This window comes from Emydura macquarii, unplaced genomic scaffold (genome assembly GCF_026122565.2).
Source record: "Emydura macquarii macquarii isolate MOO-44397 ecotype Brisbane River unplaced genomic scaffold, CSIRO-AGI_Emac_v2 contig_312, whole genome shotgun sequence".
Taxonomy (NCBI): Eukaryota; Metazoa; Chordata; order Testudines; family Chelidae; genus Emydura; species Emydura macquarii.
This window is the reverse complement of record NW_027130449.1, coordinates 7,133,069-7,150,458: the sequence shown is the minus strand read 5'-3', so window position 1 is coordinate 7,150,458 and position 17,390 is coordinate 7,133,069. Positions and strand designations below refer to the sequence as shown.

Below are 17,390 nucleotides of genomic sequence, written 5' to 3'. Positions count from 1 at the left end.
CTGGGGCATTCCTGAGTGAAAACTTCATTAAACTCAGGCATGGTGCAGTGGGGGAAAACTCAGCCCTTGAGGATCACACTGAGAGATGGCCTCAAAATGGGTGCCCTGATCTGGACTCCCTGAACCCGGGATTCCCTTTGGCAATAACAAAACCCAGCTGATCAGGTTTTGCAACAGCAGGACCTGCCACATCCTTGTTTTTGCCTATGTGGCCCATAATGATGCACAGAGTCTCTCCCCAGCCCCAGAAAAGCCTGAGGAGGTGAGGAATCTGCAGCCTGCATATGGTGCATGCAATGGATGCTTCCCCCTGCAACAGATAAACAGCATCTGTTTGACAGATCATGCCCCACAGGCCGGCTGCATAGCTCTGCAGATTCCCTTTGGCTTTGTTCACAGCCAGCTCCTCTCCCCCCTCGTTTCCCCAGCAAACCACAGAGTTGCAAAGTACAAGGCCAGCGGGTCCTTATCACATTAGGCTGCTCAGTTCCCAGTGCCATGAAATGCCTGGAGGAGGGCACTGATTCTCTAAAGCCATGTCCTGAGCCCCAGGCCTTCAGGCTGGCGAGCAAGCAGGAGCTCACTGCCCCTCTGGGGTCCATGGACCCCCAAGGAAGGCTGCCCAGGTAGGAACAATGCCAAAACCTCCTTCTCCCCTCTCAGTGATGTGGAACCAGGAGAGAAAGGGTTACGTGTTTGGGGACGAGATGCACCTGGGGCTCCCTGCTTAGTAGCCATGTATAAAAGGAGGAAACAGGTGGGCTGAGGGTTTAGAAGGGGAAGGGTGTGTTTGTAGATGATCTTGGGAAGGGTCACCCTGGTTTCCCCTCCGGGGAGGCCTCCCAAAATAACAACAACACTGGGGTGGTTGTTCTAAGGCCCCAAACCTCCTGTCTTTCTTTCCAGGCAACTTCCCACTGAACACAATGGGCACTGATTTGTGTAAGAGGTGTACCGATGTCTGTCTGGCACGCAGCACTTCTTGTTATCAAGCAGCTCCCTAGCTTCTCTGGTCGCCCCACCAGGGGGGAAACTGAGGCACAGAGAGGGGACGTGACTTGCTCACAGCAAGCTGGTGCCAGAGTGAGCCTTAAATGCTGCTTCCTGAGTCTGAGTCCTGCACTTGGACTGCACGCGATGCACCAGCCAACTGCGATCCTGAGTCCATGGTGTCACTTCCAGCAGGACCTTGTGTATTGGGCCCATCTTGGCTTCTTTTGTGGGTAAGTGTAAATAGCTCCTGTGTTAACTGCTTGTTGCCCCCCCCCCCCCCCCATCATATTAGTGCCTGACTCTCGTCTTGTCTGTGTCCCCCTGCTATTCACTCAGTCCCACGCTAGGTGCTATTTACCCTGGCGCAGGATGAGGCAGAGAATCCTTTTGGTTTTGTTTTTCCAACAATAACTCTATCACTTTCCGGGCTGTCTGTTTCAATCGTTTATACATGCTTGAATAGCAATAAACCGTGTCAGCCAAGGGCCTTTCCTCCCCCTGTGCTTCAATAGCCAATACACACACACCCTGGTACAGTTTATCGCTTACCCGCCCTTCCCCTCCCCACTCCGTGGGGTGATGGTTTGCTGCTCAGCCACCCTCTTGCTTTTAACCACTGTAGCTCTCCTTTGAGTTCCCTGCTAGTGAACAGCTCCATGCCCCCCTGCTCCATCCCTCCCAGCGAGCTGCCCCTGCAGACTCTATGTGCTGAAAGATGCCAGTGGGCACAGAAGTCGGGCACGGTCCGTCCCAGGTTGGTTGCTGCAGTAGGCTGGAGTCCCCTTCCTTAGACACGGGTGTGCAGGCTGTGGAGAGCAGCCCCTCTGGGTGGCGTGTTCTGGTGGGTAGGGGACTCAGCTGGGAGCCAGGAGTCCTGGATTCTGTTCCTGGCTCTGCCGATGGCCATCTCTTTCCTCACCTGTCTGAGGATACGCACCCAGCCATGTAAAGTGCATAGATATGTAGACAGGGCGTGCTGTGTGCATGCACTGGTATGTTAAGGGAGTCCCCATCCTATGCCTGGACCCCTGAGGAGGGCAAGCTCCCATGTGGGCCAGTGGGCCTGAGTATGAACTTTGGTATTAGCCCATGAATGAGAATGGCAACTGCCCTCCCTTTGTGCCTACTGGGGCAGGTGCCCTCCCCATAGGCAGCTCTAGAAGGATTTGAACTCAGCGTGATTGCCCCACTATGGGTGGTAAACTAAGGGGGATGTATCTGTCCCCTCACTTCCATGCAGTGTTTTCAGACTGGCTTGGCAGAGAAATCCCACTAAAGAAAATTGCTGCCTCTGAGTCTGAGACCCTGGGCCCACAGGCATACATTTTTAATGGTGGGAGTAATTAACCATGGGAATCCCTTACTAAGGGTCGTGGTGGATTCTCCATTACTGACAGTTTTAAAATCCAGACTGGATGTTTGTCTAAAAGATCTGCTCTGGAAATTGTTTTGGGGCAGTTCTCTGGCCTGTGCTATCCAGGAGGGCAAACGGATGATCACAATGGTCCCTTCTGGCTGTGGCATCTAGGAATCAATGAAACCTCCAAGGTATTCCGGCTCCTAACTCCCATGGATTTCAGTGGTAATTAGGATCCCAAATACTTTGGCGGATCTTGGGCCCTGGTGCCTTAATCTCTGCTAGTTCAATCGCTGTTGTAAAGGCGATTAGACATATGCTGCCTAATTCATGGTAATCGGGATGGAGGGTGAATTTGCCACTTATAAATGGCAGATGAGCAAACACATCAAAGCTGTGTTGCTCAGCTAACGTGCAGAGACATAAACCCAATTTAGCTGCACATTTCTCGCTGCTAATCCCGCCTGGCTGTGTGTGTCCTTTTCGCTTTCCTTTTCTCCTTCATGCTCTCTCCCGGGACTTGCAACCCTGTGGTCTTTTCCAGCCTTAAATTCTCACCACACCCCTGTCTCCTTCCCAGTCACTAGTGTTATCCTGGTTTTCCACGGTGACGGTGACTAGGGAAGTGAAGACTCCCTGGTCTCCCGTGTGTGCCTCTGCCAAAGACAAAAGAAGCTGAGAAATTTCTGTAGCATCAGGACGCAGGAGTGTTACACCCACCTCCCCATTATTCTGTAGGTCTCCGTACTAAATGATCAGTATCTGCCCTTCCAGCTGCTGCTAGAGTTTTTGCTCTTTCAGCATGCACATTGCTATATCCTGAAAACTCTCTGGCTCCACGAAACACCCTTATAGAGGGGCAAGTGGAACTGAGAGTATTAACAGCCCTGGCCCTTTAAATTTCTTCTAGTCTTCCAAGGGATTTCCTGCTCTCTGGGGTGAATGTCACTGAACAATGTTGAGTTCCTGTAAATAGGCCCCATGCATCCTGCAAGACAAGTAGGGTTTTAAGGGGTCAGGACCATAGCATCTTATACACGCCACCGAGGGGCCGTGAGGGGTAAGTGACCTTATTTCCAGTTTACATAGAGGGGAACTAGAGGCATGAAGGCTAATTGACTGGTTCAAGGCGACGCTGGAAATCTGTCAGAGCCAGGATTGGCACTCAATAGCTCCTGGCTTGTAATCCTGTGCTCAGACCACTAGGCCAGGCTGCCTGCTTGCAAATGGCTCAGGACTTGTTTCGTGGCTTTGGATGTATGTAAGTGGGAGAGATGGGAGGGATGAAGCTTTGTCCAAGGGGGTTTGCCCTTTGTGGTTCCCAAATTCTTCCCCCCCCAGGTGGAGGAAGGGCTGTGAAGGGGTCTCTTCCTTCCTTTGTGCTACCACCCACCTGAACAACACCCCTGGTGCACTCTCTGCTGTGCGGGACGTGTGTGCTACCTCGGTGATGCTGCTTAAAGAAGTGTCTGGAGATTAGCTCTCTGAGGGGGTTAAATAGACCTACTGGGAGCAATGAGATCTCTATAACAGGCCCTGTTATGCATTCCCTTATGTCCATGCAACTCTGCTAATACCTGTGGGTAGGTGCAGGCAGGATTTGGTCCAGCGGTTCTGTGCTAGTCTGTTCCTGGCAGCAAGTCTGGGACCTTCTTGGACTGTTCGGCCGGTCAGCAGGCAGTCCTCCTGGATCACCCCTTACCTGAGGGAGAGGTGTCTACTCCTTAACGCTGATGACAGCGGAGTTAGAGCAAACTTCCCCCAGTGGGCCTGCGAACAGGGGGTGGGTGGGATGGGAGTTCAGAAGAGTGCACAGGCTCTGGGATTTGACTCTAGCTCATCTCCATCAATGTCACACAGTTACAGGGCAAAATCCCAGATCAGATTGTTGGTCCTATGTGACTCAGTAACCTGCACCAAGCACAGATCAACGCCTGATGCTGCTGGCGAGCATGGAAAACTTTCCAAGATGCTTGACAAACTGCAACGCTGCCCCGTCCAGGGTGGACGTCCTTCCTGGGTGCCGCCAACCCAGCCTACAGCTGAACATCTCAAGCATGAGGGTCCTTCAGCCCTTGTCAGCAGAGCATTGTCCAGTGATCAGCATAACCAGGGCTCCTTATTCTGAACGCCCTCTGGCCTGCAGCAGGGTGCTGAGTGTGTCTCTGGGTCTGTTTCCCCAGAGCGCTTTCAGACACACAGCCTGGCAGGCCCAGATTTTCCATCCCACAGCCTATTCCAGGACTAAAAATAAACAAATACATGAAGAAGAAAATCCAAACTGGAACAAAAACAAAAGTTGAAATTTCCTGCAAAACAAAACTCAGAAGTAAGTTTTGTTTTGGGTCAAACCAAATATTTTATTTTGACAAAATAAAATTACTTTGTTCCCATGCCAACCTTCCTTAATCTTTTTTAATAAGATCTAGAGAACAGTGACTTTCCCTTAGAAATGAAAAATCAAAACGTTTCGTTCCAAAAACATTGACATTGGCTGTTTCTACCTTATTAGAATGCTTCATTTGGGGTTTTTTAATTACATTTTGTCAAAACTGGCCCATCCTTGAAACATTTCAACTTAGACCAATAGTATTTTTGTTCTAAAAAATGTTCGGGTGTTTTGTTTTTAGAGATACAAGTGGGGGAAGTAATAGATTTTATTGAATCAACTTCTGGTGATGAAAGTGAAGTTTTTGAGCGACAGAGCGCTCTTGTACACGCTGAATGCTTTTCCCAGAGCTGAAGTTTTGTTGTTCCTGTTAACAAAAAATTTCCACCCAGCTCCACTTTCAGACCCTCAGGTGAAAGGCAAAGTATTAGTTTCATGAACATCTAGGGAGCTAGACAACCAGTTGACATGTGAAACAGGGAGCTGGTGAAGCCTGTATAAGCCAGGACATACACCGAGCAGAATGCACCTACAGCTCCTTCTGGTTTTGATTTTTCCAGAAGGCAGTGGGAGCCATGAGGAGTGTGTGTGTTAAGAGACACACAGAGAAATGCTGATGCTGGCTGTGTCCCAGCCAGCAAACTCCCAGCTGTCCCCCTTCAAAGGGCTGGCACACTGTATTGTGTATCAGCATTTCTGAAAATGAAGAGAGAGGTCTAAAGGTAAGGTCTAGAAGGGAAAAATAAAACACAGAGCAAGGTATTTTGATTGGCTGGGCTGCTTCCCAAACAATGCGCTGGCTACAAGTTAATGCTCCCACTGGCTGTGTTAATAAACAGGCACGCCTTAATTTCACTGGTCCAAAAGCATTCGACACACTGTATAGAGTGGGGTTGATTCAATACTACAATGCAGCCCTGGGCTTGCTCATGACCACGGGGGGGCTTTTTGGGATTCAATACCTGCTCCCAACAGGCCACTTTCTGACTGGGGGTGGTGGGGGGGCACTGCAGGGAGCTCCTGGGAGTGGGCTAGGTGAGCTGCACGCAGATGCAGGATAACAGCTCCAGCTTGATAACATTATAACCGTGTCCCCTGCCTGGCCTGGCCTGGCCTGATGAACCTGCCCACGTGCAACCGTGCGGCTTTTAGTATAAAAAGCCAAAGACTAACCTCTGCCTGTTTTGCCCGTCCTCACCGAAGTCTTCCTGAGGGAGGAGAGGGCAAATCCTGTGGCCCCCTCAACCTTCCTCCTGAGGTCAGGACAGGCCAGGTGGCAAAGTGGCCTCAGAGGCACGAACCCCAAAGATAGATGCTGTGTCGAAGCCTGGCTCTGCCGGGTCAATGGAGTGGGCATAGGGTGGGGGGAAGTGGGGGGAGAGGCAAGGCTGAGGGGTGGGGAAGGGGCAGTTTCAGGCGTTAACCGTCAACACGGGAAGGATTAAATGGCCCCTTGCCAGCTCTTTGCCCAAGACAGAGCCCAGCAGCTTGTAGGGAGAACAATGCATTGGTGCTGCCACCCCGTCTGCAGTCTGGATAGAGCTGGCGCCGGTCCCGGGCGTGTGTGTGAGGCATATGCACGAGTGAGCGGGTGTGACGTGCTGCGTGGCCTTGAATCTGTGCGTGGCACACCCGGGCCACGGAGGGAGCCCGCCCCGTTGCATTCTGGGCTGAACGTGGCTGGATTCCAGGGGCTGGCTGCGGGGCCAAGATGCTGATTCTTTTGAGTGAGAGGAGAACATCTCCTCCCGGGCGACTGCAGTCTGAGCCCTGGCCCTGCTGCCTGGTGGGTCGTCTGTGTGCTGCCTACGCCCACCCTGCATCCCTCACCCCCTGCCCCGGCTGCCCTGGCTGGGGGAACTGTACGGCCTTCCATTCCCGCTGTGAATCCCACCCGCCTTATGCTTCTATCCTATAGGGTCTGGAGCTTCTTTGTGCCTTTCCCTCTGGAGAGAGCAGCACTAACCTTGGTGAGCCGGGAAGAAGGGCCCAGCGGCAGGGTGCCAGCAGGGGATGGGTTTGATGACGGGCAGCCTTTCTGCCCATCAGTGAGGGGAGGGGAAGAGGCGAGGGTGAGACTTGAGCCCCTTCTGCAGCAATAGCCAAATAGAGCCCGGGACACCTGCAGACAGCATCCTGCATCTGCATGGCCCTGGGGGCGCCTGTCCAGATGAGCCCACTGCTCCTGTTGCCCTAATGAATGGGATTTTCAGAGCAAGTGCACTGGGGAGGGCTGGGCCCTGCAAAATAGGCACCCAGCACCCTGCAGGATCAGCCCCTGAAACAGGAACCATCCCGTCTTCAACAGGATGGTAGTGGATGGAGAGCGTCCCCCTGCAAGAGCAGGATCTAGTCCCTCTGAGAAAGGGGGCTCTGGAGATGGGGCACGACTTTGGCTTGAAGCATTATTGTGTCTGCTGGAGAGGAGCTCTGCTGGTTTTCTTGCGGGAGGGAGAAGGGGGGGGGGTTAGTGCAGGGTTGTCTAGCTCCTTCAGGAAGAATTTCTTCCAGCCCAGGGGCTCCCTCTTGTGTCAATAACCAGTTTTTATAGCCGGCTACACCCGCTGGCGTTCACAAGTTACACTGTTGCACTTATTTCAAGGGAGTGGGTGGTGGGGGGACTGCAAGGTAATCAACCCCAGCCTGTTCCGGATGGGAATGCTAGCGTTGCTTGCTAAAGGAGCCCGGCGGGCTGTTTAAGATGCCAACGTCTCCCCCATTCAGCTGCCTTTAAAATATGCAAAGCACAGTAGAACTGCAGTATTAGTTGTGTCCAGAGGCCCCAGCTGAGATCTGGGCCCCACTGTGCTAGGTGCGGTACATACACATGACATGGTAGGAGCTAGTCTCCCCTCTGAAGAACTTACAAGACAAAGGGTAGGAAGGGAAATGGGCACAGAGGGGGAGGTGACCTGCTGAGGGGGGAACAGAACGCAGGTTTCCTACTGCTCAGCTTGTTTCCCTACCCAGTGGACCATGTTTCCTCTGCAGGGTGCTGTACGGTGATGGTTCACTCCCCGGCCCCAGTTTCCAACACACTCGGCGGGATATTGGGGGCCATGGCTGCAGAACACCATGCTAGTGGTCTTTAGATCACCTGCCTCGGAGCACCCCTGTTACAGGGGTAGCGGGTAAAGTGCCTTGCACGTCTACAGGGCTATGTAGGGGCAAAGTATTAATGGTGATTCAGCATCTGAATGGCAACACCTGCTCCCAAGGGGGAGGTCACAGAGGCTCAGCGGGGTGAGGCTGTGTCTGTGCTAAGGGAACGTTGCTAGAATTGCCTCCCATTGCTCCCGGGGGTTTGGTGCGGCTGGGGAGAGCGCTTAGGTCAGACCGGGCTCTGGGCAGGGGCTAACCCCGAGCAGGTGGCTGTGACTCTGGGCCGTTGGCACCTGGCCCACCACGGATCTTCTGCTGTCCTGGCAGCAGCAGGGAATTCTAGCTAGCCCCGCTGAGTGCAGCTAAGCGCCAAAAGATGCAGTGCTGAGGTGGGGGTGCTGGATGCGCTCATGCCCCATCTCCTGCAGGAGCCCCCAGGGCACCGTAAGAGATCAGCGCCACTGGGGCTGTCTCTCTCCCCCCGCACAGCTGCACCAGCTGTGACCCTGGCTTTGCTGGCCTATGGCTCTGCCTCTGCTTCTGGCTTTCTCTAGCCTTTTGTCTGGGCTGGGTGCCCCTGCCCCACGCTCGGCATTGGGTCTCAGGGCAGGATGTGGGCTCTCCGTGGGGCCCTGGGGATGGGTAAGGCCCCTGGGCTGGGCCAGGAATGGTCTCCCTGGAGAGGTCAGTGTGGACTCTCAGCGGGCCAGCAGAGTGCGCAGGGAGCAGGCCCTCTTCTCCGAGGGGGGCAGTCCCACGAACAGGAGAGTGCAACTTCCTTGCACCCCGTCATGTGTCAGCACATTTTCCCCACTAGCATGAATCCCATCTCCCAGCTGCACAGGGGCGAGTCGTGCCCCCCGCAGGGAGCAGGGTTTATTAATGACTACGTGGGGGCCGATGTTAGTCACCGCTCCCACGGAGCCTCAACAGCAGCCTCTCCTCTTGCTGCAGGGACAGAAGGATCCTGCGAGCGCCTGTAGTGTCCTCAAAATACTTGAGAGGCGTTCAGGCGGCAGTTCCCTCTTAGTCACACTTGGCACAAGGGCCGTGTTCCAGCGCCCACCGCAGGAGCTGACAGGAGCTGCGAGGGTGGCTGGGCAGGGACTGGGGGATTGAAACTCCTCTGGCTGGGCCCCACTCCCTCAGCTGTCTGCCTGGTCTAAAATGCATTCAAATCTTACAGCCCTGAGGGTGGTAGATTGGCATCATTAGCCACAGGTGTGGGAAACTGAGGCACACGGAGCTAGTGATGTGCCCAAGGCCACATGGTGAGTCTGTGGCAGGACAGGGAACATAACCCAGCTCTGTGGATGTCCAGGCAGCGCAGTGTAGCTTAGCTCTTTTGGGTATGTCTCCAGCGAGCCTCTGGGCCGGGGTCAAGAGACAAGTGCTTGTGCCCTTGTGCTAAAATAGCCATGCAGACATTGTGGTTTGGGCTCTGACACCCAGGCCGCTCCCTCGGCTTCAGAGCCTCCGCTCCAGCCCTGCGCCATATACACGGCTCCCGCGAGCCCACGTCTGCCAACCTGTGCTCGGAGACTCTGCCCCTCGCCGTGTAGACAAACCCTTCCTAGCATCGAGCTGGGCTGGGAGAACTCTTTAGAAGGACTGTGCTTGGCAGCATTAGATCTTTATTGGTATATGTCAATATCACCCCACACAGACAAAGTGAGGGAGGTCGGTAATAATCAAACCTACAGCCAGCCAACGTAAGCAAAACGCTGCTCGGGAACGTCAGGGTGTGACTTAGGGAGATTTACTGTGTCCGTTTTGCCATGCAGCGTTGACAGCTTGTGCTTTCATGTCATCCAGCTTTCACTCTTTGACTCAACCTCTGCTGCTGTTAAATAACTATTGTCTCCCCCCTCCCTCCCCCTGACGCCCCGCTGCTGTGAAAATGTAAATCCGCAAAAAAACTGGACAAAATGCTTAACAACAAATAGCCATGTCATCGCTGCAATACGCCCAGTCTGTATGTGGTCATGCTGGAGATTTAACGGGGGAGGAAGGGGAGGCAGCTTCAGGCTATTGTGTAAAGAGCAAGAGGCACAATTCGGCTATGTGGTCTGGACAGTCGGGGAGGGTCCCCTGATGCCCCCATCCCTTGATACTATGTAAACTGGGCTAGACAAAGCAGTGCAGATCCTGCTGTAGGCAACAGCCCTGACTGTCCTGGAAGAGAGAGAGAGGGACCTGGTCTAAGGGTCAGAGGACAAAACTCTACCTGGGGAGTCCTGGACTGTGTATGTGGCTCAGGGGCTGCATTGCCTGACCACCGGCCAATCCCCCGTGCACCAGGGATTATGTTTCTCCACCCTGAAGATGAAAAGGCTGGTGTTAGCCCCTCTAGTAGAACTTTGCCCGTCCCAGCTTCTGCACGGCCCTGCCAGCTACCTGAGCTTTAAGATGAAAGGTTTGAAAGGACTTTTTAACATCAAATTTAAAAAATAGTGAAAACCTGCCAGTCTGTGCCTCAATAGGGGGGCAAAATAAGTGGGGTGCCTGCACCCTCAGGTTTGAGTGCTGGAGGGGCCAGCGGGGGAGGGGGCTAGCCTGAGTGCCAAGCGGTTTAGCTCCACCACCACCAATGGCCTGGTTTCAGAGACAGCTGAGGGCCCACGTGGGAGTCCATGGGAGCTGCATTTACTCACCACCCCTGAAAACCTGCGTTGTGTGGAGCCTTGAGGTTCCCATTAGCTGTTAACATTAGAGGGAATGTGATGCACACAGGCTGGGTCGTTGCATTTTCTGGGAATACCCTTGCATCTCTCCACCCCTTTGGTGCTGATCGCACTAACCAGGATCAGCATTTCAGATCACTCGGGTCCGGACCGCACAAAGGTTGTACCATGGCTGTTGGCTAGCTAGCGGGGCTGGGGGAGGACTTAGTAAGGGTGGAGCAGTGATGAATGAGGTGGTGCTGTCTCTGCCATTTAAATGCATGGGGCTTTCTCTGGTCCCACGGGAGCTGTTCCCTCCTGATGTGCCGGCCTTCAAAGGTGGGAAGCTCCAATATGCAAAGCTTTAATTAAGCATCTCTTTGAAATATAATTTGAATGCGCTTAAACCGAGTCCTTGGTGCTTTGAGATGGGATTTCCTGGGAGGGGAGGGGACTGACTCTCGCCGGGAACAGAAAGATGTCATGAAGGCCCCACCACCCCCAGTTAAGAAAGCTCTGCCATGGCCCTGGGGGGGAGCAGAAGAGGCTCACCCCAGCGTCCTGGCTCCCCATTCAGAGCAGGTGTAGCGGCAGGAGGCGAATGCAGCAATGGCACGTACGCTGCAAGCGGCGTGCGCTCAGCTCCGGAATAGCCAACTTCCCATGGAGTCAATGGAGCTGTAGGAATTGGAGGGACAGATCCAGCCCCTCTCCTCTTTGCCCAAAGCTCTCCACAAGCTACTGTAGCTATACAGGGTGCAGCGAGCTTTGGGGTGAGGGGAAGCAGCCGGCGAATTGCAGGGTGAGAGTTCTGGGCAAGGGCAATCGGTCTAATCCCTACTCTGGGTGGATCGTTAATGTCCACCCTCAGCAGACAGAATCTTGGTATTCGAGGTCTCGGGTGAATAAAACCTCCCAGTACACTGCTGGGTACGTGGGTTCTCTGCTGTCCCTTAGCAGGCTGACTGTCCCCTGCCGGGGTTTGAACCTCTGACTCTACGAGGCCTAGGAGGCAATCAGCAAGGGTTCAGTCTGGTGCGGCTCCGTGGACGTCTCAGGCTGCGGACTCCTGGGCTGAAGCTGGCAGCCCTTTGGGGTTGCGCCCAGGAAGCCACCTGCCCCAGGCTATCCGCTTCTTCCCAGCAGCGCTGCCCACGGCCCTGCTACCGTGCGCCACCCCTCACAGAGGGCCATCTCCTCTCCGGTTCCCATAGCAATCGGGCAGCAGCTGCCCCTGCTCTTTAATTAGATTTCCTGTCATAGACACTTGTCAGGGAAAGAGCTGGAATCTGAGTCAGCCTGAGCCGCAAGAGGGAGCCCTGGCCCACGGCGTGGAAAGGCGGCAAGGCAGCCCAGCATGCGGGTTAGTGATAGTCATGGAGCAGCCAGTGCCACGATGGGAGGCAGTGGAGGAGGCTGGGTGCGGCCGGGAAGCGGGGCACAGGTGTAAAGGTGGAATCGCCTCCAGGGGGAACCTGGGAGCGAGTCGCACTGGCTGGATTTGCACGAGGGTTTGGATCAGGCAGAGCTGGGGGGCGGGGGCCCCTGGGTCTGGTGTTTGGGATTGGCTGTTTAGAGCCAGAGGGGCCAGCCATGAGACTCGGCGGCAGGTAGGTACAGCCCTGGGCCGATCCTGCCACCACGAATGTCCATGACCCTCCGTTACGTTAATGGGGAGTGGGCTCAGGGGCTGAGCGCCGGGCCAGGATGCCTGGGTTCTCTCCCCGGGTCTGCCATCCCCTTGCTGGGTGACCTTGGGCAAGCCACGGGCCCTTCTCTGTTTCTCCGTTTCCCCAGCTGCAACACCAGCTTGCTGGCCTGTAAAGCCCAGACCCGTGATGTCAATGGAAGTTGGGAGCCTAAATACCTTTGTTCTTTGACAGCATCTTCCAGGCAAGGATTTCAAAGAACCTTAGGCTCCGCAAAGTGCTACCAGGAGGGGATGAGTCCCCCTGCCCTGGCGTTTCTGGATGCTTATCTCCCTTCATTGTCTCTGCACTGGCAGGGTCTCTCCACCCAAGCGGCCCCTGTAGCAATCCGAAAAGCAGTCACTTGGCTGCAGCCCTGGGATCCATGCAGCGTTGCAGTGGGAGCAGCTGCCAGACTGAGCCGTTTGGTAAGGCTGGCCCTGGAGTTCAGGTGCGTGCAGAGCAGACGCTTTCCCTTGAAACGTCTTGGAGTGATGGGCCCAGATCAGTGCCCAGGGAGGCGCCATCTGGCTCAGCTGGATGGCTGAGTTCCACCCACCCTACTGCCGTGACTGATCCGGCTACAGAGAAGCGAGCTGGATTCTGTTCTGCCTCATGCCTTGTCAGCCTGGTTCCCTTGGCATGATCCTGGCGACGCTGTCGGCGGCACAGAAAACCCAGCTGGATTCTCATTCCTGCACTTGAATCTCTGGCACCAGCGTTAAAGCAACTACTTTGCCACATGCAAACTGAGCCGACTGGGTCCGGAAATCCCCAGAGAGGGAGAAGGATGGGCTGGTGACTGAAGCTCAGGTCTGGCAGTCAGGACTCCTGGGTTCCATTCGCAGCTTTTCCCTTGACTTGCGATGTGACTTTGGACAAGTCTCTGTGCCTCAGTTTCCCCATGTGACATAGGGATAATGATACTGACCTACCTCGCAGTCAAGAGTTGGTTCAGGTTTGCAAACTGTGTCTAGAGCCTCACCAAAAGAGGGTTAAAGGTGTGCAGGGAATTATCCTATGTGTAACTGACCCCCCCACCCCCACCACGCCATCTCACTCGTTTCTCTGACCAAACCTGCCCTGGGCTCTGCTCGGCCCCTTCCTGAAGGACAGAGCCAGGCTTAGACTCTGTTTAAGAGCTAGAGCTCTTTGGCTTTTCCTTTCTCCCCTGTAAAAAGTCCTCGCAATCCCCCGAAGGGCAGGCTCACGGTGCTGCGGGTGGGCAGCTGCTGTGGAGTTTGCACCGCGAAGGTCTGATCTGGATGGGAGGAGAGAGAGTTTACAGCTTGTGCTCCATGGGTAGAAGAGGACCGTCTGCGTGTGCGCCTCTGTAGGGGTGCATGTATGTCTGCATTTAACCCTGCTTGCCTGTGGGCACGCTCATGTCTGCCGGCAGTGCGTACGTGTGCGTGTGTCTATGTTCCAGGCTGGGCATGCCCCTGTATACAGGTGTGCCTGGCTGGGGATGCGCACACCTGTGTGTGAAGGCGTGTGCATGCACGCTTAGTACCCGTCCGTGCGAGCACTGTTGTGCACTGGGAGGGAGGGGTTTCTGTCGTGGGGCATGTACCGTCTCTCTCAGGTTCTCTCCTTGGGGAGGGAATAGTGGGTGGGACGCATTCCCAGGCAGATCTGCAGACGGGCTGCGTGTCTCCCACCCACCCCTGTGCTGGAGAGAAGCGAAGCAACACGACTTGGGGAGCACCTGCCCCCTCTTCCCTCTCTCAGCTGGTGCTTGGCAGGCAGGCAAACAGCCTGTCCACCAGCGCCTCTCATCCACCTCCCACTCCTTGTGGGAGGCTGGGCTCCAGGCCAGCACTGGCACAGCTCCTTGGGAGCGTGTCCTCTGCGACCCACGGCGCTGCACTGCCGCCCTCACCCCCACTCGGACGGAGCCCACCAAAGCACTTTCTCCCCCAGGCTGGGCAGAGGCGGGGTCGTTTGGCGTGTGTTGTGAGTCCCCTTTATGAATAGGAATAATAGGAATAATACCAGCTGGCTCTTCTACAGAGCCATTCCTTCATGGAGCTCAAAGCGCTTCACGAAGGTCAGGGGCGTTATCCCCATTTTACAGAGGTGAAATGACTTGCCCAAGGACAGCGAAGCAGTGGCAGAACCATAGTCCCAATGCCCAGTTCACCCTACTCTAACCACTACCCTGCACCCCTTCCCTGGGCTGCAACTAGAGCCCAGTGCTCTAAGCGCTACCCTGCACTCCCTCTAGACTGGGCCTGGAACTCAGGAGTCCTGACGCGCCGTGACCTGCTCTAACCACTAGTCCACATGGAGCATGACAAAAGCTGTAAATATAGTATGGCCAACAGGAAGTTCCAGGAAGCCGAAAAGATTTTCAGGCCAAAGGGTTCTGAACCTTCTGCTGCTGGCACATCTGTGCTGTTAATTTCCTTTCCCCTTACAGCATTTCGATTGGTTTTTTTTTTTTGTCATCCAAATTTCTCCTTCCTTTTTAAAATCCATTTGAAGGGCAGCAGCTCAGCTCCCATCCGCTGTGAGCACCGAGCACTGTTCTAATCTCTTGCATAGCAGTTTTCCTAACAAGGCAGCTGCTGGGAAAAGGCAGCCACCTCCGGGGTGGACAGTGGTAATGAGCCAGCCCATTGCACAACCGTGGTGGCAGGAGGGTAAATTTTGGCTATTGGCACAGGAGCAAATCCCTGCACTTATGGCCCCATTTGTTCTTTAAAGCCCATAACTCCCTATCCCCACCCCCTTTAAAAATTGTTTTGTCTGCCTGGACGTTGGTTCACCGCTTTGCATGGATGAAAGGGCTCATCTAATCCGCCTTGAAATAGTAACATTCAACGCAAGGGCTCCACAAAAGAGGATAATTATCATTTTACAGCTGGGGAAACTGAGGCAGGAAGAGACCAAGTGACTTGGCCAAGGTCATACAGGCAGTCAGTGGCAAGGCTAGGATTAGACCACAGCTCTCCCATGTCCTAAGGGTGCGTCCTACCTGCCCTCCCCTTTGAAACTTCCCGGGAGCACTAGGTATTTGAACCTCTCTGCTTAGCCTGCCACGCTGGCACCTCCGTTCCATGCATGTGTTCTCTCCTTTCGTGGCCTGTGCATCCACAGGGCTCCCTCGACCTCCCGTGGCTCCTCTGTCAGCTCCGGTCCCACGGCAGGCAGTGGTGCAGAAAGGGTGTCTACAGGTCCCAGGTGTTGGTCTGAAACCACCAAGGCAATTCCTGGGGCTGGGCGACTCTCAGGTGCCTGAAACCCGGCGAGCAGCTGTCTGGGGGCCAGTTATTCCTTGCCAAAGGGCTGAGGGTAGCCCACAGTAGGGGAAGAAGGGGATAGAAAGTGGGAGAGGACACTAATGCCGAACGGACGCAAGGGAGGCACAGAGGAGCAGGGCCATACAGCTAGGCCTCATTGTACCACCCACAAATGACCTGCCACAGCTGTGACCTGCTCCCAGCACCGTGGCTGCTCCCACTCGCCCAGCTCAGCGTGCAGCTGTTCAACCTCCTCCGGAAGAGACAGCTCTGAGTCCGCTGCTGTTTTGCAGCTTATTGTGTGGGCTCTGCCAGCCACCGTGAAGAGCCACTCTAAAGCAGGGAGCAAGGCTTAGCTGCCAGAGCATGGCACTGGGAGCCTGAATGCCTGGATTGTGTGCCCTAGCGGTTAAAGCATGCCACGGGGTCTCAGGACTCCTGGGTTCTGTACCCAGCCTGGGGAAGGCTGGGCTAGTGGTTAGAGCACAGCACTGGGCCTCAGCACTCCCAATAGTAGGAAGGAGCAGGATGGGCTAGCGGCTAGAACACGGCATTGGAGCTCTGGCCTCTGCTCCTAGTTGTGGGAGGTAGGCAAGTGACTGGCAGGGAGCGTGGTTTAGAGCAAGGGGGAAATTAGGACTCATGGAGTCTGTTCCCTGCTCTGCCACTGACCCAAGGTGTGACCTTGGGCAAGTCTCTTAACCCCTTTGTGCGACTGTTAAGTGGGGGCAAATAATCTACCCTGCTTTCAAGCCAGCCCCTCCCCACCGACACTGCCTTTCACCCTTGGGCTCTTCTGGCCAGATACAGAAGCAACGGTTGGAAGAGACCTCTAGACGTCATTAAGTCCAACCCCTGCATCGAGGCAGGACCAAGTAAACTTAGACCATCCCTGACAGGGGTTTGTCCAACCTGTTCTTAAAAGCCTCCCACGATGGGGACTCCACCACCTCCCTTGGAAGCGTATTCCAGAGCTTAACCACCCTGGGAGTTAGAGAAAGTTTCTCCTAAAACCTAACCTACATCTCCCTTATTGCAGGTTGAGCTCTTTATTTCTTGTCCTTCCTATCCTTTTCCTACCGTGGAGAATATGAATGTAGGCAATATTCCCCCCATGCTATGCTGAGGTCTGACGGTTGTCTTCTCAGCACATTAAAAACCCATCTCACGCTGGCCTTAACCAGCGCCGCCGAATTCGTGTTAGATGCTGGAATTATACCGCTCTCCCCATTGAGGAGGGAAGTGGATCAAGGCGCTCACAGAAATCGCCTCCTTTCAGAGACGATAAGGCCATGGAGACAGAGATGAGGGAATCTGGCAGCCATTCAGGGAGCGTATTAACAAAAGCAGCAGCCCCAGGAAAGAAAGCACAGATTCAATTAACTCAGCAGCGCTAGGCCGCATCCTGCTGTCAGTGCCACTGCTGTGAAGCCTGAGTATGTCTGTGGAGTTAGACGGCAGAATCTGGCCCAGGGATTTCACCGCATAACGGAGCAGACGTTCCAAGCACAGACGAGCACCCTGCTTTGCTTCTGGTCCCTCAGAGCCCCAGTCCCACCTGCCCGTGCCACTCCGGGTTTGACTCATACGACGCGGGCTTCACGGGGCGGGTGTGGGGGACCAGCATGACCTGTTGGGATGAGCGCGGGTGGGAAATGTCACCCTGAGGTTTTAAAAACCGCCTGCGATGAATGTGAAATAGTGACCAGCCCCACGTACTGCAGAGGGAGCAGGAAGGGCACCCGGGAATCATTGTAGCAGCAGGCCGAATTCCCAGCCTGCGCAGAGCCGGATAGCCTTGCAGGGAATGCCGCATCCCTCCGGTGCTGACTCCCCCAGCTGTGACACTGCCAGCTGGGCTGATCCCCACAGATGATCTCCTTGTAGGTATGTGGCCATGGTTCATCATCACCTTGGGAACACGGGGAAGCTGAGGGATGATAACTACCCCCA

General features: G+C 54.8%; 1 long non-coding RNA gene across 1 annotated transcript; it reads left to right on the top strand.

Moving 5' to 3' along the window:
* The first annotated feature begins 789 nt into the window (after positions 1 to 789).
* Positions 790 to 4,571, top strand: LOC137162741 (uncharacterized). Its single transcript, XR_010922484.1, has 2 exons — positions 790 to 1,223; positions 4,211 to 4,571. It is a non-coding gene; the product is annotated as an uncharacterized lncRNA (long non-coding RNA).
* The last annotated feature ends 12,819 nt before the right edge of the window (positions 4,572 to 17,390 follow it).